The 23615-nt window shown below is 34.1% G+C and overlaps 1 protein-coding gene across 2 annotated transcripts in view; it reads left to right on the top strand.

The window, feature by feature from the left end:
- LOC115886681 (UNC93-like protein) overlaps nucleotides 1-23615 on the top strand; it is a 231945-nt gene that overhangs the window by 62857 nt on the left and 145473 nt on the right. The gene's annotated exons all lie outside the window — the stretch shown is intronic.

The following is a 23615-nucleotide window of genomic DNA, read 5'->3' as shown; positions in this document are numbered from 1 at the left end:
CAATTTTTATCCAAATATGGACGTTTTTTTTCACAACAAGGGGCCGTCCTCTGTTGGAAACACTGCGACCTGTGAGGCCTATTGTGTTTGTCCCCTTTCTATATCTGCACCCATTCTCCTATCCCTGTGCCCTGCACTAACTTATGCAGCTTGATAGGATGGGAGCATTGTTCCTCTGGTTCTAGCCTAGCTTTCCCAAATAAAAAGTATCGCTTGCGATCCAGAGCCTCGCAGTGACATATTATGTGCTCCGCTGTTTCAGGATCTTTATTGCAGAGTCTGCAGCAAACTTTGAATAAGAAGACTAAGGAAGGAGCATAATGCTATCCATGTATTCTTGCATGGTGGGCGGAAAAAGCTCTCTAGGGTGGGGATCCTTGACAGTTCTGTTTGACGATTCATTTGACACATTTGAATTTGATTTGAAATTTTGTGGATTTATCAGTCTTTACGGAGCTTATTTTATGTTACTTATTATTTATTCTACTACTGATAGTTGTATAAAGGTAGTAAATGTAGATGGAAATTGTGGCAGAACTTAAATTAACAGTGACACTATCGCGATTTATCGAAAAAGACTCGAAAATAGTTGGTTGTGTAGTGTGCGGTAGATCTCGGCAAAAATCGAGTGAAATAATGGAACAACTTTTCGCTAGTAAGTGACTATATAATATACATACGTGTAGTAAACCGATCATTTATAAAATTCACTTAAATTAACTAAATTATATATTTTCTTGCATTTTAAAAACTTTATTTACTACTTGTCAAAGATCAGATGTCAAAGAATTTTGATACGTTAATTTGACTTACCTGCTTCAGTAGCGTATCGGATGTTTGTGATAATAAATACTTATTATAACTTATCTATTTTTATTAGAATTATATATTTTTATAACAATTTTAATAACTACCAACATTTATTCACAACGTAAAATAAAATAACACATTATTGAGTCTACCCCACGTCTACCCTACATCATAGTTTTACATTTTTTAAATAAAATTAGAACGGCACTGATAAACCGGAATTTAAGTCGGCCATATTTGAGGTCCATCGCGGTTTACCTATGATTTTTGATATGCTCCTTCCTTAGTCTTCTTATTCAAAGGCAGCAAAGACTTCCTTGATACAGGTTGAGCTTGTTCAGGTAACACTTGACAGCCATATGTCCTGTCAAGAGGCCTGTTGTAATCCACAATTTATTCCTGCTAAGTATTAGCAGTTCTTTTGCGGTTTTAGAGCTAGGTCCTTGGATAAAAGCCTTGCTGTGCCTGTGCCCCTGTCTGTTTCTCCAGTGGACATTCTGCTTTTCCCTGATCCAGAGTTTTAAATATGGACGTTAGTTCAGAAATTACTTAAAAACTCCGAAATAAAAATGAAACATCTACATCTCATCATATCTCCAAAACGAAGCATTTTAGGAGATGATTTTATAAGAACTTTTTTACTTATTTTCATCTGCAGAATATGTTGTCATGATTTTCCGATTACAATTCGGATCACCCTGTATAATCAAAAAACCCTTTCTACCGGAGGTGTAAGGAAACACATCTTATTTATTCCAATGAATAATTTATACGATCTAAAAAATGGATAGCAGACGAAAAAAAAACTCATGGGTTTTCACCCGTTTCACTTGTTTCTGGGACACCCTGTATGATTACGTAGCATTTTTACTCAAGGCGCTCAATAAGTTTTGCACAAACCCGAAGAATTTATTTAAATTTCAGACTTTATCCAACCTTGGATATTTTTTCCATACGAAATTAATGAAATTCTATAAGAATGTCATCAAACTATGATGTAATTCGTGTAAATAAATACGCAGGGTACCCACCAGTCTATTCTTCATAAATAAAGATTTTTTCGTAAATGGTTTTAACGTCTTCATTTTTTTCTCTTGTTATTAAGTCATTAAAGTATGAAATTGATTTTAGAAAAAGACTATAAATAGGATTTTCTCATGAATAATTTATTTGAAAAACCCCAGTTTTAATTTTTAATGTTGCCGTGTAAATTTAAAAAATTACTTAATACAAAAAGGTGATATTTTTTCTTGTTCTAATAGATTATTCGGATGAAAAATTTAAAATGAATTTATTTACGGTTGTTTCGTTGTCTTTTCTGATGACCTTCCTCAATTTTGATGGAATTTTTATGCATAATAACAATGACAATATTTATTCTTAATATAAATATTGGTTTTACCCAATAGGCATCATTAGAAGATTAGACTTACATTACCTTATACAACAAACCGTTTGTCTATTTACAATACGATTTGACCACAGACTTAAATAATCATTTTTCAAGATTTGATAACATCATTGGCGTAGTTCCTTTCGTCTGTATTTCGTCAATTTGGTTAAAATCGGTTCAGCGGTTTTTGAGTTATCGTGTTACAGACGGCAGACAGACAGACAGACAGACAGACAGACAGACAGACGGACGGACGGACGGACGGACGGACGGACGGACGGACCCACGGACGGACGGACGGACGGACGGACGGACGGACGGACGGACGGACGGACAGACAGACAGACAGACAGACAGACAGACAGACAGACAGACAGACAGACAGACAGACAGACAGACTGACGGACGGACGGACGGACGGACGGACGGACGGACGGACGGACAGACGGACGGACGGACGGACGGACGGACGGACGGACGGACGGACGGACGGACGGACGGACGGACGGACGGACGGACTGACAGACAGACAGACAGACAGACAGACAGACAGACAGACAGACAGACAGACAGACAGACAGACAGACAGACAGACAGACACCATAAAAATATTTTGTATTTAGGTCATTTATGACCCAAATAACTCATTTTGAGTGAAATTAACAAAACCTTTTTTTTTGCCGATCCTAATAGCCTACCATACCTATTACCTACCATACCTATTACGTACCTAACGCTAACCATGTTAGCATTATCAGCAGATGATTAAAAACTAATTTTCTCTTGCGAGTTTTTAATCATCTGCTGATGATGCTAACATGGTTAGCGAAACGCGCGTCCAGTGCGAATGTAAAAGTGTTTTGGTGTATTGTGGTGATTTAGTGTTTTATTTTGCTGTGTAACACCAAAGGTCAACTGTAATGTTTGATATATTTATATACAGTCTGTTAAAAAAATCAAGAAAGTAGAGCCAAAAATAAAACAAATATAACATTTTAAACTTCACCAAAAAATGTTCCGTTTCGTTTTTTTTTTGCATCTGAGTTACTTGATGATACTTTTGATATTCTGAGTATAATATAAAATTATAAATAGGTTTCAAAATATTGCTTGAAAGTATCGTATATATGCGTATATTCAATTTTAATATATTTTTCAATTATTATCAGTATACGTACCTAATATAGGTACTAGTAAATATTGCAATCGTTTCCAAGAAGAAATAGAAGTGTCTATAGCAAAATTAGTTGTTATGCTATCTAGCTAAAACTGTTTGTCATGCCCTAGCCAACTCTTTCTCTCCAATCACGTTTACCTTTCGAGCAATATAATATACAGGATGGATAAAATATATTTCAAAACTTACTAAACCTATTTAAACAATCACGTCTTTAAAAATATTGAAAGTCTATAAAAAAAATTGTGTCTGCACTATATGCGCATATTTTCAGTGAAACTTCTTACTAACAGCCATTAAATTGGAGAATTTGAAGAATATGTTTGAAAAAGTAACATATAATGCTGTTTTAATATATAAATGTTATTTTCAATTTATTTCTGTAATCTGTATATTTTCTGTTGCTTCAATAGACTGCAAATTTTGTGGAGTACCACAGGGTTCGGAAAACTACATGTTACTTTTAAAAACTACATAAACTACATTACATGTAGTTAATGTAGTTTATGTAGAGGGTGTAGTTTATGTAACCTATGTATGTAACTTTCAAATATCAAAGGTTTGAGGTGAGGTTATAATAAGTTGAAGCCTTAAAAAACACACTGTATTTAAGAAAACAGAAGAAATATGGCTTTAAATATAATATTCACACATCATATTATTTTACCCAGTCAAGTTTATTATAATGCTTTTCTTAGCTTTAAATCAAAAAATGTTCTTTGGTGTTTGTGGGATGAAAAATTCTGATTTTCGAAGATTTCACTTTTTTTAGCAAATCATAGATATATTCACAGCAAAATAGTTTACCAAGAAATAAAACTACAGTTTCGTTATGAATTTAACTATGATTTTTTATGTCCATAATATGTTGCGGTTAAATGCTATTAAGCAATAATATTTTATGTAATGTATTTTTTATCTAAGTTTTTATTAACTTTTAAAACGTTTTCCATCATAATAAAAATGCTTTGAGATTTACCGGAAATGTTTATTTTTAATTTTCCCCATAAAAGTTACCTTTAATTAATGTACAGGGTGGTCAAAATGGATCTGTTTAAACAAAATAAAACACTAATTCACCACAATACATAAAAAAAAAAATCATCATCAGCAAATGATTAAAACTGTTTGAGCAAGGTGCCGCATATCTTGGCCTGCTCGGTCATGTTATTTGACATCTTTGGACTTTTTTAATGGGAAATTAAAAGACCTTATACAAGGGAAGAAGCATTGGAACGAGAGAATATTGGTTCTTAGTTTAAACGTCTTTGCTGAAAACTATTTCCGTAACTCGAAAAATACGTTTTTTTTAGTTTTGTTGAAGTGAAACTTGTTGGGAGTAAAAATGCGCGTTGGGAGTAAAAATTCAAGGCCGTGACACTCGACCTTGAATGACGGTCGTGAGACGGCCATGATGCGCGAGTCATGCGCGAGCTAGCGAGACGAAAAGTTATAGCGTGTATATAGTGTTATATACCGGGTGTTGCCTCGTCGGACGGAACATAGGAAATCCCATGTAAATTTTAATGGGGTCAATTATTGACTTCCCTAATTATTTTAGAGAATAATTCTATTTAGGTTTATTGAAGAGCACTAAAACCCACATTCAAAAGAATAACTTTAGATATTTTTGATTAGCTCGTTTACGAGTTATCGCCTATTTCTTTTTAAATATTTCTCCTTTCTTATAGCCCTGTATTTACTTATTAGCACGAGTCAAGGTAAAAGATAACTGTCAAATGAAGTTGTCGTTTCAGAAATTTACCTATTTAGTGCTTTATTATTATTGAAAATTCATTCCTACATCGGAAATCTTAAAGATGTGTTTATTAATACAAATTAATATGAATTAAAGTAAAATAAAGTAATCAATTACAAGGTTAATTATAGTATTATTACAATAACTTATTAATTTAGGTAGTATTAAATTGTTATAGAACTTTAGGATTTAAGAAGATGTTCAAATATTCCTCCATCGACTGCTAGACAATAACCCAGGCGATCATAAAATTCTCTTCTTGCATTCGCTAGTTGGTAAACTGAAATTCAATTGCATTCGGCAGAAATAGCATTTTTTAACTCGTCTAGATTTGGGTATTTTTTTATCCTTGTATCGTATTTTTTAAATGGCCCCGAGAGAAAGAAATCATTTGGCGAACTATCAGGAGACCTTCCTGGCCAATTTACTGTATGATTTAGGCCAATAACGTTTCCGTTAAAACTATTGTCTAAATATTCCCGAACAGCCAGGGTACTATGTGCCGGGCAGCCATCCATTTGGTACCAAACTTAAATACTAATAATTATTTTCTCCAACTTACATCTTTCGAATTGTATCACCCTGTACATAATTGTATCGTTAGCAACAATTCTCTTGGACAAGAATTTTCGAATCGCACGATAGGCTGCGCTGTTTTGTATTCGAATTCCTGTAGCCCGAAGGCGTGGTTTTTCGTTATACACAGTGACGAAAATACTCAAAAGGATTGCAAGAATTCTGTCTCGAACAATACAATGTAATCGTTCTTATGTCAACATTTGTTACAAGTGTTAAGTCTTTATCGTTCAGTGGTAAAATGAAATAGAGGTTGATGTTGGTGTAACAAAGCTGTCTGTTTTGTGAGATACTTTATACAGGGTGTACCAGAAATAAGTGCAAGTATTTTAAGGTAGATCGTCAAAATTATTTAGGATTATTTTTTGACAATTTAGCTCCATTTTTCTATCCCTTTGTGGGTCTGGCATCCAGAGTAGGAGCACTTTATTTTCTTTGCCTGATTGGTTCAGCTTCTCTATGCATTCTTTGGCCAACTTCGAATTAATGGTTACTGAGTTGATCGCTCTTAGACTGCTTAGACTATCGAATACAATTTCTTATCCGATTAAGGGTGGCTGCAACGACCTCCCGTAATCCAACAGGATCGTAATTAATAACGATCCTGCTCAAACCACTCAACGTAAGAAGCTCAATTTTGGCATACAGGTTGATTCTAGGGTGTAGAGGTTCGATAAGAAGGGATTTCTCGAAATTCCAGTTCCAAGAGGGTGAGACCACCCCTAAAATATTACAATATTTTTTATTTCGGTCAAGTTTCCGAAAAAACGCTTAAACACGTATATTTTATTTTGTTTTTTTACATATTTTAAGATTTTTTAAAAATGTATACAGGGTGTTTCGAAAAATCTGGTTATTGATTAATCACGATCCTGCTTAAAGCGCTTGACGTAAAACGCTGATTTTTGGCAAACGGATTGACTGTGGGGTGTAGAGGTTCGATAAGGAGGGGTTTCTCGAATCTCAAATTCCAAGGGGGCGAAAACGCCCCTCAAATATTACAATATTTGTTATTTAAAAAACGGTTAGTCCTTCGGGAAAACACTTGAACACGCATAATTTATTTTGTTTTTTACATATTTTGAAATTTTTTAAAAAATCATACAGGGAGTTCCAAAAAGTTGGGTAATTGATTAACGACGATTTTGCTTAAACTGCTTGAAGTAAAAAGGTTGTTTTTGGCAAACGGAAGTTATATAATAATATCGCAAAATAAAACACTAAATCACCACAATACACCAAAAACACTTTTACTTTTACACTGGACGCGCGTTTCGCTAACCATGTTAGCATCATCAGCAGATGATTATAAACTAAAGTACAATCTACAAGTTGAGCGTTTATATACTCGCCTAGTAGACACCGAGTGGGCGTGGTAAAATCTAGCCAACCGAGTTAGAGCCCACTGAACGTAACAGTTAGATATCCGCTACTAGAGTAGTAGGAACAAAGAACTTGAAGGAAAAAAGCATTTTTTTTTTATTTTTGCTGTTTTTGACACACATTCAGACACCATAGATAATTTTATTTCTAAGTTAAATAATCGTTTTTCTTCCATTAAATTTACGCATGAAATTGAGAACAACGACAGATTACCATTTCTAGATGTATTAGTTATTAGAAATACTAATAATTGCCTGGAATTTGATATCTATAGGAAAAATACCACCACACGTAGATATATTCCTAATGAATCACATCATAGTGTTGAACATAAAATGGCTAGTTTCTATTTCTTAGTTCATAGATTACTTAGTTTCCCACTTTCCAACGAAAGATATGAAATAGAAAGAGATTACATTAGGAATGTAGCTGAGTGTAATGGATATTCTCCTTCCCTAGTTGATAAGTTAATTAGAAAACGTAGGTATAGGTTAATGATTTCTGAAAATTCGACTTTTCAAGTGGAGAAAGATACGTCTAAATATTTTTCAATACCGTTTGATAGAGAGTTATCCCGTGGTCTAAAAGGAATTTTTTAGAATGTCAATTATAAACTTGTGTATAGTGCTAATAATAAATTACAACAATTATTAGGTAATCCAAAGGATAAAACACCTCCACTGGAAAGGTAGGGTATTTATGAAATTTCTTGTAAAGATTGTAATCAGAAATATGTTGGGTAAACTAGAAGATCAATATTAACTAGATTTAAAGAACATTTAGCTCAGATAAGATATGGTAGACCGGATAAATCTTGCGTTGCCGAACATATTGTTGATAAAGAACATTGTATAGATCTTAATAATTTAAAATTAATTAAACAAGTCTCAAATTACAGGCAATTAGATGCATATGAAACCATCAGAATTAATAAATGTAAAGATAGTATGAACAGAGACAACGGTCCAATTCCTTCAAGTTCTTTGTTCCTACTACTCTAGTAGCGGAAATCTAACTATTACGTTCAGTGGGCTCTGACTCAGTTGGCTAGATTTTACCACGCCCAGTCGGTGCCTACTGGGCAAGTATATAAACGCTCAACTTGTAGATTGTACTTTAGTTTATAATCATTTGCTGATGATGCTAACATGGTTAGCGAAACGCGCGTCCAGTGTAAAAGTAAAGTGTTTTGGTGTATTGTGGTGATTTATTGTTTTATTTTGCTGTGTAACACCAAAGGTTCCAACCCTCAACTGTAATAATATTATCGCCTTATTGTTTTTTCTCATGCTGACATAAAATGAGAAAATTTTATCCAGTTTGTATGTTAATGGAAAGTCTTGCTTTGCTTTATTGTCACTATCACAAATGATTAATTCGACACGAACGAAGTCGCGGGTATACTATATTATTGTATACTAGTATACTATATTATTGTAAGCTAGTATACTATATTTATTGTAAAAGTTAACCAAAAACAACGAAATGCAATACCAATCAAAGACGTTTTTTAAGGTCGAAACCTATTACTTCAGGCATATTATCGTGCCAACGATACGCGCAAATCTTGCAAAACTTTATTATATTCATAAACAGGCATCACCTGCTTATTAGTGCATAAAATTGGCAGGAAAAAATACCGTGCTTGGCTCTTTAGAGAGAAGTAAAAGTACTAAATCATTAGTAAAAGTACGTAGTCATTCGTGGCATAGGCTTTGATTTTATTTAGATACGTATATGCAAAAGAAGATATACGACCACCATTCTCTAACAACATTACTTACATCTCCAATTTTTTAATTATAAATTTGTGCAACTTTAATAAACAATAAATATACAAAGGGTGCTACAAAGATACGAACATGATTAAATTGAGGCAAAGTCGCGCTTTGGGATGTTCACCAAGATGGCATCAAAAAAGTTTTAAAAATTTTAAGGACTACTGAATTTTTTTTGGAAAAAACGGTTTTTTTTTTAAATCAATTCTATTTTTTCCTGTCGTTACGGTTTAGAAAATCAAAAAACTAATTGCACGTTCTCATAGTCACTTTATTAGGGCTATCTGATGGTATTTTTAGATTTTCAAATTATCTGATAATTTGTGAGATACAGAGGCCAACTTAATTTTTTTAAATACGGACCTGCATTTTTTATTTCAAATTTTGAAAGACTTCGGTCTCCTGAGTACAACGATATGCCACACTTGATACTTTTTTTTTGTTTTGGATACCTTAACAATAAAAAACTATTTAGTTGTTATTTAAAATGATTTCAAGTCCGGCTCTGGTTTTTTAATTTATTTTATCTGATTATATTCAGTACAAAAATATTGATCAGTGCTAATTAACATTGAATGAGGAAAATCATGTCAATTGAAAGATTCAAATAATTAATATCCAGGTCAGCAATTTAAAGATTATTATTTTTAACTTTTTTTATTCTGATTTTGAAATCCCAGTGTACGATCTAATAATATGCATAATAATAATCGTAGTTATTATAAATAAATCAAGTTCTACAAACTAGTTTCTAATGCTCTGCATGTTCGAAAGGGTTACCACCCTCCATAATGCACAAATTTGTTTTTCGTTCCGTCTTATTTATAGCTCTTTGAACAGATCTTCTTATACTTCCGAATGAAGTGTTGTTTTTTATTACTCGTTAATTGTTTTTGTACTCATAATGTTGAAATGTATTGATTTCAAATGTTCAAAACAATTTTTATTAATTTTCTTTATTCAATGTTAATTGCTGATGCGCTGATCAATATTGTTGTGCTGAATATAATCAGATTATATAAATTAAAAAACCAGAGTCGGATTTGAAATTATTTTAAATAACAATTAAATAGTTTTTTATTGTTTTACCCAAAAAAAAAGTATCAAGTGTGGCATATCATTGTACTCAGGAGACCGAGGTCTCTCAAAACCTAAAATAAAAAATACAGGTCCGTATTTAAAAAAATTAAGTTGACCTCTGTATCTCACAAATTGTCAGCTAATTTGAAGATCTAAAAACACTATCAGATAGCCCTAATAAAGTGGCTATGAGAATGTGCAATTAGTTTTTTGATTTTCTAAAAAGTAACGACAGAAAAAAATAAAAATGATTTTCAAAAGAATCCGTTTTTTCCAAAAAACTCTGCAATCCTTGAAATTTTTAAAACTTTTTTCATGGCATCTTGGTGAACAGCCCAAGGAGCAACTTTGACCAAATTTAACCATCTTGGTATCTATTACGGTTTCCGAGATACCAATGCTCATACCTCGAATTTGTAGCACCCTGTATAACTACAGCACGATAAAAAATTTCTTAATTTTTAAACTAAATATTTTAACATATTTTTTAAAACGATTTAATACGTTCTGCGATAAATCTGTATATAAAAAACAACAAATTTGAACAAAAAAAAACGTATGGGCGAGGCCAGCATCTAATTCCTGTACCAAATGCTAATTAGCAATTTTGCGGGTTTGGTTAGAAGCCTTCGGGCTGTTTAACAACTTCGTAGGCTGCAGAAAATGGACACCGGTCAAAAAATCGACCGTGTTTGATTTGGGAAGATGAGATCATATTTACTTCTCAAATGGAGACTGAACCAAAATAATAGCATCTCTTACTTGATATTTTAGTCTGTGGTATTTTTTCTTCATAGCAAAATACTAAAACGGGAAAATTTTTCAAGTTGTTTGTTCAAAACTGAGTGTCTTTGCTGTACAATATTATGCTAAAATCAATAATAATTATTGACTTTTGTTTAATATTTAAAATACATTTCTGTTAGTTTTGTTTTTAAAGCAATTAATATATTTGACGTAAGGGTCCGCCTTAAGCGGGGTTCACAGTGTAAATACCTCTTTAGAAGAATAATTTATTTTCTATATTATTACAGATAAAGTGAAAAAGTATTACAGGCAAGTGAAAAAATGCGTAAACATCTAGAAATAATAAGAAAAAACAGCAAATTGGTCGAAGGAATTTATCTTTATCATTTACTCTGATAAATGTTTAAATAAACTTTTCAAATTTCAATCCTTCATATTTTCTCAATGTCTCGACCGATTTTCAAAAACGAAGCGGGAAAGTATAGAGAATAAAAAGCCCTTTTCATTGCGGTACCACTTGACACCCCTTCCCATTTGAAAAAAGTTGGGGGATGACACCCCCGCTTAGAGGGTTGAAGATTTTGCAATCGTTTTTGGGTCAAAAGTTGCCCCGCTCACAAACAAAATTGACGTGTTTTTGGATTTTTTGAAAAAAAAAATACCCTGGCCGTTATGCCTTGCGGAACGTTTTCGATGGGCCACCCTGTACATTACTTTAGTTTTTGCTAAATTAATGTTGAGACCCACTTTATTGCTGGCTGTATTTAGTTGGTTAATTTGTGCTAAATATTGTAGAGTTCTTTCAGTTTAGTTTACTCTAAAATTGGTCATATTTAAAAAATCCCTCTGCATATAATGCGAACTGAAAAACGGATATAGTAATGAGATTATTTATTTTTCAACTGCAAATTACAAATCCATAAAACATTACGTAGAACACATTATGCAGATTTTTTCATATAATTACATGAATCTAAATTAATTAAAAAAATATAAGCCTTTGAATTATCAACAAAAGCGTCGATAATAATTTTAAATTTCTCACGATGTAACAGAAACGTAAACAATAGAAATGTTGCCTTTTGTTTACAATAACAACATTAATAATATTAATGATTAATATATTCTTTTGTATTATGCAAATGTTCTAATGTCGTTATTTATTTTATTTACCTAATGATAGTTATTGATTAAATTAAGAGTAAAATACAGGGTGAGTCATAAATAAGAGCAAATATTTTTTTAGGGGTAGTATATTTCGACCGCAGAAACATGATTACGAGGGTTTTTTCGCAAAAAAAAAATTAATTTTTTTCCAATTTTAGATTTTTTTTTAGTTTTTAGTTAAAAAAAAAACATAATTTCTTGATAATATGGCAACATAGGTAGTAGATTAAATTTACAAGAAAGAAAACCGAGAAGAAATCCAGTGGCTCTCAAAATTTTAGGAAAAAATATTTTTTTTGCAAATTTTCAAAGTAACATACCTCGGTTATTTTGGGCTTATTTGAAAAACGGTAGAGAGAAAATATGTTTCTTTTATCGAGATTTACCGGATTCGAAAAAAAAATTAACAAGAAAATCTATGACTAAAATCATAAAAATAAAAACTATCAATTTGTAGGAAATTACACGAGCTACAAATTAACCTCTATAGTTGAACAGTCTGGAACTCTCCATTTTTACGAGATTTTTGGGTTTTAAGGGCTTAAAGAAGTAGGTCCTTCCCAAGAAACATTTTTTGTTTTATAAGTGTGTTAGGAAACTTCCCAACACACCATATTATACAACATAAACGCATCTAGAATGGTTGTCGTGAGTTATTGGTAACCATTATATAACACTTATATGCCCTAAACGGTATCTTTTATAACTGTTCCTGTGGTAATCCTCAACACTCAAGGTGTGCAACCAAAGTCCTGAAAACTTTCTCAACACCTTTATATATCCTATCGAGTTACCGCTATAAAACTATATATAATAGTAATATAGTGGTGTTGAGAAGGTTCCCAAAGATTACCTCCATAGAAATATCGCGCATGCGCGTTTTTTGAAAATAAACTTGTTTCTTTCTGACTAACTACTTTAATATTTGCCTCTTTTTTTAAAATAAAAAGCAGATATGATCTTATTGCTCCAAGTTGTCCTACGCAGATAATCCAGACCAGACACAAGAGACAAAATGATGCCATCCCTGTCATAACCTACAAAAGCGTTTGCGTTATGCAAATGACTTTATAGAAATTACTAGCTTAATAAAATCTATTGTGCCTAGCCAAAGTACTAAATACATATGCGATATTAAATTTACCGTGTGAAAATCAATTTTACCTCCAAAAAACACATGCACCCCCAAAAGCAGAATTATGTAATAGATTTTTTTATAAACAAAAAAAATATGGTAGAATTTTTGTAATGAAAGTCAAATTTATTAATATAAATAATAGAACATACGACTTTTTTAATACATAGAAATAACTGGCAACTGGCCAAAATATAGTTTTGTACCATTTTCAAAGTTATCTTAGAAATACTCATTGCAGCCAAAAGTGAAGACATCAATAATAATGACGTCCATTATATTTAAAGTGCTATATATTACTGTAGTGTCTATAACATACTCATCAACCATTATATAAGTTTGGTGACTTAAAGTTGCGTAAATGAGGTTGGGTTATTTAAAACACCAATTTTAGTGTTTTATATAACTAAAGGTGATACAAATCAACATTATAAATGCCGGGGTGTTTATGGCTACTTTTAGTCACCCAGAAAACCTTTATGTAACCCGTGGTGTCGACTGTAGCGACTCCCTGCGAACGATGTTTGACATTACAGCAATTTGACAGAAAATGTACAGAAAACAAAACATAACCAAAAATTTAAATTGAAATAATACTGTTTTGGTTCAATTTGATCTATATTTAAAGTGGTAGGAGTTTGCAGAAAAGTCCTAGGGTCCTTTGGTACTTTGGTAGAACAGTTATGAATGAATTGACTATAGATAAAAGCTCTTTAAGTGCAGAATGTGTAATGTTAAAGCGCAAAGCTCATTCTCTCCTGTTCCTGATCGTTTTGGCAACTTTCTGTTGGAAATATCTCAGGTTGATCCTGATCTCTGCTTGTGGATGGTAAATTTGCATGTTGGCTTTCAATATTGGTAGATGTAGTTTGAATGAGGTTTGGATTATTCCTATTTTTTTAAAAATTCTGAAGAACCTTTCTTTTGAACGTAGATGTATTTTTGTGTTTTGTCCAGTTTATTTTTATATTATTCATTATAATACCGAATTGCTTTGCTTGCTAATATATTATTTGTTTTGATTATATTAAAAATTTGAGGTTATGTCATTAGGTTTGATATTCGCTAACTACAGGTTATATAAAGCATGCAAACATTTGAAAGGTGCAAAAAAACGATTTGAGGGAACAATTATATAACTTGTAGAATTATTGGTTACATAATGGTTCTTAATAACACCTTTAATTATATAGTGTATATCTTGCGTACCTTTATAACACCTAATACCAGAAGTTATATAAAAGAGATGTGAACACCTTTATAAAACCTTATTATGAAACCTTTAGTAACAAGAACCTCTAGTTTTATAAGGAAAGTGATAAACAACATCTCCAGGTTACTATTAGTGATAAGTAACCAACGCTACACTTATATAAATCAAAACACTGTAAGATATCAATGAGACATTTATTAAACCTTTATATAACTAACCTTGAGAATATATAACCTAAAGGAACTTAAAGTGTTACTTGGGTTCTTACGTTCTTACTCCTTACACGCAAGTCAAACTAAAAAAACGTAATATCTACGAAATAAAGAGATCTACAGAAAATTGACAGAGAACAAAAATATTGCAAAAAAAGGACCTTCAATTTTACTCTGTTGCATTTTTTACTTATTTTGCTTAGTTTTTGAGATATGTCAAAATTTTTTTTTTCATTATTTTCAACTTTTTTTTCAAATTTAGGCATTCTAAACCGCCCGAACTTGCAGAGCCCATTGTTAGGACCTAAATATATCCAACTGTACATGTATTATGTTTAGTTTTTATTTTTATGATTTTAGTCGTAGATTTTGTTGTTAATTTTTTTCCGAAATAATGAGGTGACCATATTATTTTTATCATAACTCCGCGAGTTTTTGAGTTACAAACTTTTTAAAAAAAGTATTTAAAAGGTCTTTTCAAACACTTTAAAAACGGTTATATTCATTTTCTTCGAAAAATATGTTCTTTTGTCATAATTTTACGGTAAAATGTTGCAATTTAGTTTTCGAAAAATAAAAAAATCACCTTTACAAAGTGAGAACTCGGCTATTATTAACAAAAAATGAGTCGATTCGTTATTCCAAAAGCTTCTTTTTTGCTTTACATGAGTCTTGCGATAAAACGCAAGGTTTTCGAGTTATTTATAAAAATTGGCAAAAAATATGCAGTTTTTAGATGAAAAATCAACATTTTCAATCGTAAAAACAGTTCTTAACATCAATATTAAAATCTCTGCAGCCTATATATTATCATTTTTTATTTTAATATTTAACAACATTAGAAAGTCACTGTGAGTCAGAAGCCTTACCTACGAACCCAGCTTTCCTCTAACCCTGAGCAACGAATTCTTTTTTCATTCTATTTGGGTAACGACAGAAAAGTCGTCACAATCTCTATTCACTGTTAAAATTTCACGTCAATCGGTGAAGGTCTTCAGAATTCGGACCCTAAAACCCTCGCTAACTGGCCTAATAGTATTTATTTTGCTGAAAAAAACTGGCAAATGAACAATATTCTTTCAAGTTAGATGTCGTGATAAATACAATTAAGGAAATTATTAATAACATAAAAAGTAATAAACTCTTTTGCAGAAGGTGTTGAACAGTTCTAAAGCAAAACAAAGACATTCGTTGGTTTGCATCACCACTTAAATTTTCTCAAGCTCCAAAGCTAATTAATTCCCATCAACTGGCACGATATTGTTTTTCTCAAAAATACAGTAACCCAAGCCAATTAAATCTAGCAAGAAGCAGTTTCAATTAAACCATTTTTTCAGGCATTATTATACTCTTTCAGATCTTATCTCTAAGGCTAAAAACAACAAAATTATTGACCATATGTTGTAACGAGAAAAAATCCTAGTACTAAAGTACCACCGGCTATCTATCGCCAGACGTTGACCTTTCTGTTGTCAAGACGATATCTGAGCACACTATAATAGTTGTAACAACCTCAAATGCGAGGTCTTCTTTGTTTTCATTTCTTCGACCTATAAAGGGGTCATTTGCAGCTTTTGTTTCTCTTTTCGTTGTTTACGTTTTGATTTTACTATTATTCTTCCTAGTTATCATACAGGGTAATTCCTTATACCTAAGAATATACCAATATATCGATAATTTTTGTGTCTACATTTCAGACAAATAATAAAGAAACAAACCTTACTGTACCGGGTGGGTCAAATTCGACGCTTTAAATGGAAACACCCTTTTCTATAGGAGATAGACGAAAACTTATATCGGTGTCTGGAGCTCAATTTTCATCAAAAACACGATGGTGAAAACCGCACATCAATATCTGTTACCGTTTCGGTTTGGTTTGGTTTGGGGTGTTTTTCAATAATGTGCATTTTTAACAAATCGCTGTAACTTTTTTGCTATGGAAAATTTTGTATTTCTATGAAAACATTTCCAAAGCACCTTTTTACGTAGAATTTAATAGTTTAAGTATAATTTTTTTAAAACTAATAATTTAAGAGTTATCAACAGAAAATTTGATTTTTTATTTGGGACACCCTCTATATTTTTAATTAACTGAAAAGAATTTAAAATTGCCTTTCCAAAAATGTAGCACACTTGATATTTTGTTATAATCCCCTTCGAAATACAGAATTTTTAAAAGTTCGCCACTTTTAACTAGTAGGCTTTGGACCCCTTATGGATGATATGCCCTTAATGGAACTCGAAAACATATTTTTCCAGCAAGACGACGCACCACCTCTGAACGCTGAATTTATCAGCAAATTTTTGCAGCCAATTTTAAGAATAATTGAATACCTAACTAACATCCCAGCCGTTGGCCGTCGAGGCCGCCTAACTTAGTGCCCATGGATCTAATCCTATGAATATATTTGCGGACAAATAAGGCTCCTTATTCTTCTGTATAATCTAGACAAGAATTAGAAATACTTAGCAGTTATGAGAGGGTATGTTTCACCCCCACTGAGTTAATGAATTCCGCGAGAAATGTTCAAAAACTGTCCCGTCTGTCCATAACAGAAGACGGTCGATATGTCGAACACCTGTAGCAAAATCTCATTTCGATAAGAGATATCGATAAAAAATATCATAAAGCTTTGAATTTTCACAGCGGATAAATTTTTTTGACGATATTCAAAATTTTTCGATAATTTTTGACTTTTTTGATATTTTAAACAGTTGCGCGGTAGTGCCCCCGCAAGTATGAAAAAAAAATCGCAAATTTTAAAATTATTGTCTTTAACAATACAAAAATGTTTCTCGTAGACCCTAAGTTCTAGGACTAGGGAACATTTTTGTATTGTCAAAAACAATTTTTCAACTAAAATGGGGGACATGGAAGGAGCCTCCACGATTGCAATAGTGTATCAAAATTAGTAAACAAAAAATACTATTGTTGGCGTCCCCTGGAAACGTCTTCTTTTAGACGGCCAATCCTTCCACCACCGGACCGAAGTGTACTGTCTCCAACATGAAAATAATCATCAATGGTTCTTCTCAGAACCGACCTGACGATGGCCTCCATAAATATAGAGGGTATTACGAATAGCAAACAGTAAGAATTATCCGATTTTTGCAGAATTAACCAAATGCGATGTTCTGTGTATTCAGGAGACACACGGGACCACACACAAAACAACCTAATATCCCTGGCATGCGATTGGCCATTGAACTACCTCATAACAAATATGGGAGTTACATCTTTATCAAACCTGACAAAGTAATTACATCAGTTGGGTCATCAAACACAAATAACATCGAAATATTAACAGTGGAATTGAAATTACACTGTCACTTCCGTCTACAAGCCCCGGCAGAAACCTTTATCTTTACACCACCATTGAATTTCGATTCTCAGAAGGTTAAATTCGTCTTGGGTGACTTTAATAGCCATAGCCCAGCCTGGGGATATACAGATTCCGACACGAACGGAAGCCTGGTCGAAGAATGGGCAGAATCATGTGATCTTACCCTTATACACGATAATAAACTTCCACATTCTTTCCACAGCCACACCTGGAAACGTGGATAATGTAACCCCGATATATGTTTCACTAGCCCAGCATTGGAGGGGCAGTGTATTAAAGCAGTATACCATCCCGTGCCTAAAACTCAGCACAAACCAATAGGAATTGACGTATACGCAGCCGTCAGATCACCAAATATTCCATTTAGGCGTCGGTTTAATTTCAAACATTTTGTGTCTTCATCCGTGAATTGGATTCAGCTATTAGTGAACTGGAGCCCATACCAAAGAACTACGAACGATTTATTGATCTAGTTAGGCTAGTCTCAAGTGATACCAATACCAAGATGTTGGCCTGAAGAATATATTCCTGGTCTTTCTAACGATTCTAGCTTGAACTGTTAACCAGGTAAAAAGCGGAACTCTTTGAGAAGGATCCTTTTTGAAGACACGCTAGAATGTGGCTCAGCCGTTAATGCAAGCTGTGAGTAAGCTGACAAATCCGGATGGATAGACAAGATGAAGCAAATTTGATATTTCATACTCACAGTAGTAATTCGGCACGTGGAATTTCCTAAAAAACTTGATGGCGACCCAATTGAAATGGCTCAAATCGGTAACATCAAACCTGACCAGATTCCCACCAGCTGCTGAAGAATGGAAAGCCCGAAAAGAGAACTAGAATACCAAGATTAGAGAGAGATCGAGCAAACGAGATTAACATCCTGGAGAATCCCTAAAGTTTAAAAGAACTCAATTACGCTTTTAAACAATATGAAAAACGGAAAGGCAGCAGGCGTAGACGATTTGTGTACCGAGCAGATTAAAAACTTCGGCCCAGCAACAAAAATGTGGGTTTTGAAATTTTTTCAAGAATGTACCGACAGCCACATCCCGAAATCTTGGCGAAAATCTAAAGTTGTAGCACTGCTGAAACCGGCTAAAGATCCAGGACTGGCCAGTAGCTACAGACCGATCTCCTGTTGTCATTTGAAGGGTTGTTTACGAGCGAATAGTTCTCAGACATTGTGGAGAAAATCGTAGAATCCAGAAACTTATTCCTCAGCAAGCGGGCTTTAGGCCGGGAAAATCATGCACTGGGCAGGTCTTGGCTCTTACAGAGCATATCGAGAGGGGACAGGAGAGGCTGATCACTGGAGTCGCTCTTGTCGATTTAACCGCCGCATATGATACCATCATTCATAAACACCTCCTTTGGGCAATATATGCTACAATTAAGGATTATAACCTGGTAAAGTGATCGAGACAATGATGCAGAACCGACGCTTTTGTGTCACTCTGAACAATAGTAAGAGCAGATGGAGAACTCAAAGGAATGGGCTGCCCCAAGGAAGCGTCCTGGCGCCAATGCTATTTAATATATATACCAACGATACTCAAAACATTTTATGCTGACGACCTGGCAATAGCTGTACAAGATACCAGCTTTCACAGCGTCGAACAAAAACTGGAAGGTGCACTTAACACAAGACCTGGCCAGTTACACGACCGGAACTCACTTAAACCCAACTTGCTGAAGAATAGGTTTCCGCTTTCTACCTACGCAATAGAGACGCTGCAGAAGCAATATCTTGTAAAGAGGTAGTTTGCTGGAGCATACAGACAAGCCGAAGTATCTCTGAGTGATACTAGACAGGACCTTGACATATAGGTACCACTGTCAGAAAACTCGCCAGAAAGTCAGCGCTAGAAATAACATTTTGAGAAGGCTAACTGGAAGCAAGTACATTCTTGCAAATCCATCTGTCTTAAAACCACTGCACGGGCTTTATGTTTTTCAACGGGAGAATATGCCTGTCCTGTATGGAATAGATCGAGCCATGCCAAACAAGTTGATGTTGCTTTAAATGAAACATGCCGAATAACAACAGGGTGTATGAAAGCAACAAGCTTATTTCAACTTTACAGAGCCTCCCGGTTTGCAGCTCCCTCACAGCTGCGCAAAGCGGCTGAACACACTGAAAAGTTTAAAGCGTTCGACGAGCGCCATCCGCTTTTTGGCGAGTTCCAAGGATCAAGCAGACTCCGATCTCTCTTTTTAAAAACTGTTCAAGAAGACCCACCGCTTGATTATCCTCTTAGAGAAGAAGATTCTGCAAACATCTTGATTGGGTCACGTGGAAGTGTTAAACCGCATCAGAACAGGAGTAGCGCCTGTTAAAACCAACAGGAAATTCCATGGGGACTTATCACGGATGAGTCATAATGTGAATGCGGCGAAATCTTGTATGGAGCATCTGCTGTCATGCATTAGATGCCCTCATGCATGTACCCTTGAAAATTTATGGAACGCCGATGAAAATAAAAGGATCGTCGCCCGGTACTGGGCTAAAGAATTTTAAATTATAATTGTACATTATGTACCTATATGGTCCGGATACGAAAAAGTAAAGTAAAGTAAGTCAACTAAAATTTGGTGTCCAGAACTAGAGATATAGTAAATCAAAACAGGTCCATACACAAATCATCTTGTACAAAAAATGACGTAATATTTTTTAACAACTATAGCTTCAAAATTCCAAGTATTCTGTCTCTCAACAGAAGATTGATGCTGAATGTTTATTAAAATGTTTTGACCTGTACAGGTCGTTGTACTTTTAACTCTGTCTTGCAAATTGTAAGAAACGCATGACTTGCTAAAAAGAACCAATTTGCCAAAAATAATGACTTTCAAATGTCAGCGGTGTTTTTAACTGAACATTTTTGTTATGCTTAAAGGAGCTTTGGAGATAATTAAACTTATATTTTGCATCTTTTTAAATAGTAAGACTAGGTTTCTTGAAGTAATGTCTGGGATGAACCGACAAAAAAATAATTTACTTTAAATTGAGTATAATGTAGTAAATCAATCCAAGAAATGGGATAGAATACGACTAAAAATAGGTAACAATGGTAACATGGTTTCTCAATGATGAGAAGTTCTGGTATTTTCCCCACAGAATCTGCATTCTCCCTTTGTTTCTTAGCTTCAATCTACTGAGTTGTTCATTGAGGAGTCAGGGTCCTGTTAAAAACCCCGTAACAATCCGAAGACTGTTCTTATTTAAATCAAAGGATATCTCTGATTATTTTCGGTCCTAAGTCTTCAGAGGTCTCAAAGGTTATAATAAAAATACCAAAACCAAACTAAAATCGTGTGTGTACTCCCCCGGAAGATCACAGCAATGCTATAAAAATCGAAGAACTATTGAAATATGTAGCGTAATCATTCAATTACCTCAGCAGTTTGATTTCGGAAAAGGCCAAAATCGACTCTGAAATTCAGCACAGGATTAGCAGCGCCTCAAGAGCATTCTGTAAATTAAAAGACAGGGTTTTCTACAATCATTACTTGAGCACAAAAACGAAACATGTAGTGTACCGAGCAATAATAATCCCCACCATGCTATATGGTTGCGAAACCTGGGTGCCGCACAGTGTAACGAAATCGGGACATTAGCCCAAAAAACAAAAAATTTAATTCATCAAGTTTTTTATATAAATGGATAAAGGACATCCCAGAGCCCCACGATGTGAGATATTTCTTGAGTTGACCTCTTAGTCGGGGAGTTATGGCGGGTTAAAGTTATGGTTTTCTTAATTTACCAAATCTGTACAAAAAATTTCATACAATGAAATTTATTATTTTCAGAAGTTTCCTTGTGTTGTTCAATTCCAACAAGTCTAGTTTCTACATGTTTATTATGACTTTCAAAAAAACGCTTACTTTCGCGCAAGGTTATATATACAAAATATCATAGAGTGAACCTTCTAGTATACTGTTACATATAAATTTCATCCACCTAGATCCGAACCTGGAAGAAAAAAATAAATTTCTTCGGCAATAATTACGTTTTCCATTGATTCGACCGTAGTTTTTATCCGTAATTTTTTGTGCTATAATTTCTTTATTGAAAAAACTATACGCTTGCTATGAACACACTGAATGCTATTTTAGGGGCGAGGAACCATCCTCACATTGGGGTGGGGGACAGTTTACAACAATTCAGAAAATCTCAACATTGGAGAAAAATTACTCAAGAGATGAAAATGATGAGAGAAATTACTCACTTTGATGTATTTAACACTCCACCCTCAATGCTGAATCATTGTTGGTGCCAAACTATTGAAGATATATTGCACAACTTATTGATATATTCAGATCCTCTACTTTCACATCTGCGACCAAAGCACTCTAAAAATAAAAAAGTAGACTTGTTTCCGGAAGCGAAAGAGCTCTTGTATATGGATGGAGAACTAATTACTCCGAACCAATGGGCACTTACCCTAGTATCCTACAGGCAGAAATCTACGCTATCGAGAGATGCGTACAACTTATCTTAGATAGGAACTATCGGAAACAAGAAATAGCCATCTTGTCTGATAGTCAAGCAGCGTTAAAGGCGATCAACTCAGTATCAATCAATTCGAAATTGGTCAAAGAATGCATAGAGAAGCTGAATAAATTAGGCAAAAAAACAAAGTCCTCCTACACTGGGTGCCTGCTCACCAAGGGATAGAAGGCAATGAAAAAGCAAATAATCTAGCTAGGAAAGGAGCGAACACTCCACTAACTGGACCAGAACCGTTCTGCTTTCCAAGTGGTAACCAACTCAAGGCGGAACTCAAGGACTTGGAAGATTCCATCCGCTACCTGGAATGGAAATCTTGCAATGGTCTAAGACACTCGAAGAAGTTTCTGAGGGCTTATGATCAAGAAAAATCACAGATCTTCCTGGGTCTGAGTAAGAACAATCTTCGGATTGTCACGGGGTTTTTAACAGGACACTGGCTACTCAATGAATACCTCAATGGATTGAAGCTAATGGTGCGTATCCAAACAGCGAATGCAGATTCTGTGGGGAAGATGGGGAAACACCAGTACACCTCATCACTGAGTGCGCCGAGACGACAACCATTCGTGCCATGAATTTTGGTACGACTGATATTGGAGATGGAGAACTACCCTCTATAAAACCGTCCCAGATACTGGCTTTTATCAAAGCCCTGGGACTGTATGATGAGTTATGATTCAAGAAAGGGGGACACAATGGATCTGTAAGGTCGAAGTGATTAACCCCCCTCCCACTCATTCTAAATTCTAAATTCTAAATATGGATGGAGAAGAAAGTGAGAATGATTTTTAAGCATGTTTTATGTAAGTGCCTTACATATTATGTTATTTTTGAATAATATACACCCCACATAAATTATCGCATCACTTATAAAACGAAATGGAGAAGAATTGTAAACTCAGTTCACAGCGACAATCAAAAAGTAAAAAGGCAACAAAGCAATGAGATTTTTGAATTTCCGGAGTGCGGTAGACTAATAACATCACGCATCGAGCTTTTCAGTCACAGAAAAGCTCATGAAAGAAAACGCCTTCCATAACCATCTTCTGGTGCATGTCAAATACTCGTCAGCGAGTAATAGCAGTATGTATGTATAATAAAAATAAAAAAAAAATCAAGAAACTTCAGTTCTTAATAGACTGACATAAGAGCTAAGCTCAAGTCTCATAGATACACTCTACAAACCAAGAGTTATCTACATTCTAAAGATTCGATTCAACGTTTACGTATTTCTCTGAATGTAAAAATGTGCTTTACAATTTTGTTTGGATGAATAAATAAATAATCAACGAAATAATTAAAGAAAAAAAACCGTAACAGGTTCTCTT

This window comes from Sitophilus oryzae, unplaced genomic scaffold (assembly GCF_002938485.1).
Source record: "Sitophilus oryzae breed Bouriz unplaced genomic scaffold, Soryzae_2.0 scaffold_494_pilon_pilon, whole genome shotgun sequence".
In the NCBI taxonomy this organism is placed as follows: domain Eukaryota; kingdom Metazoa; phylum Arthropoda; class Insecta; order Coleoptera; family Curculionidae; genus Sitophilus; species Sitophilus oryzae.
Note: the sequence above shows the minus strand (reverse complement) of the source record. Positions and strands in the feature narration are given on the sequence as shown.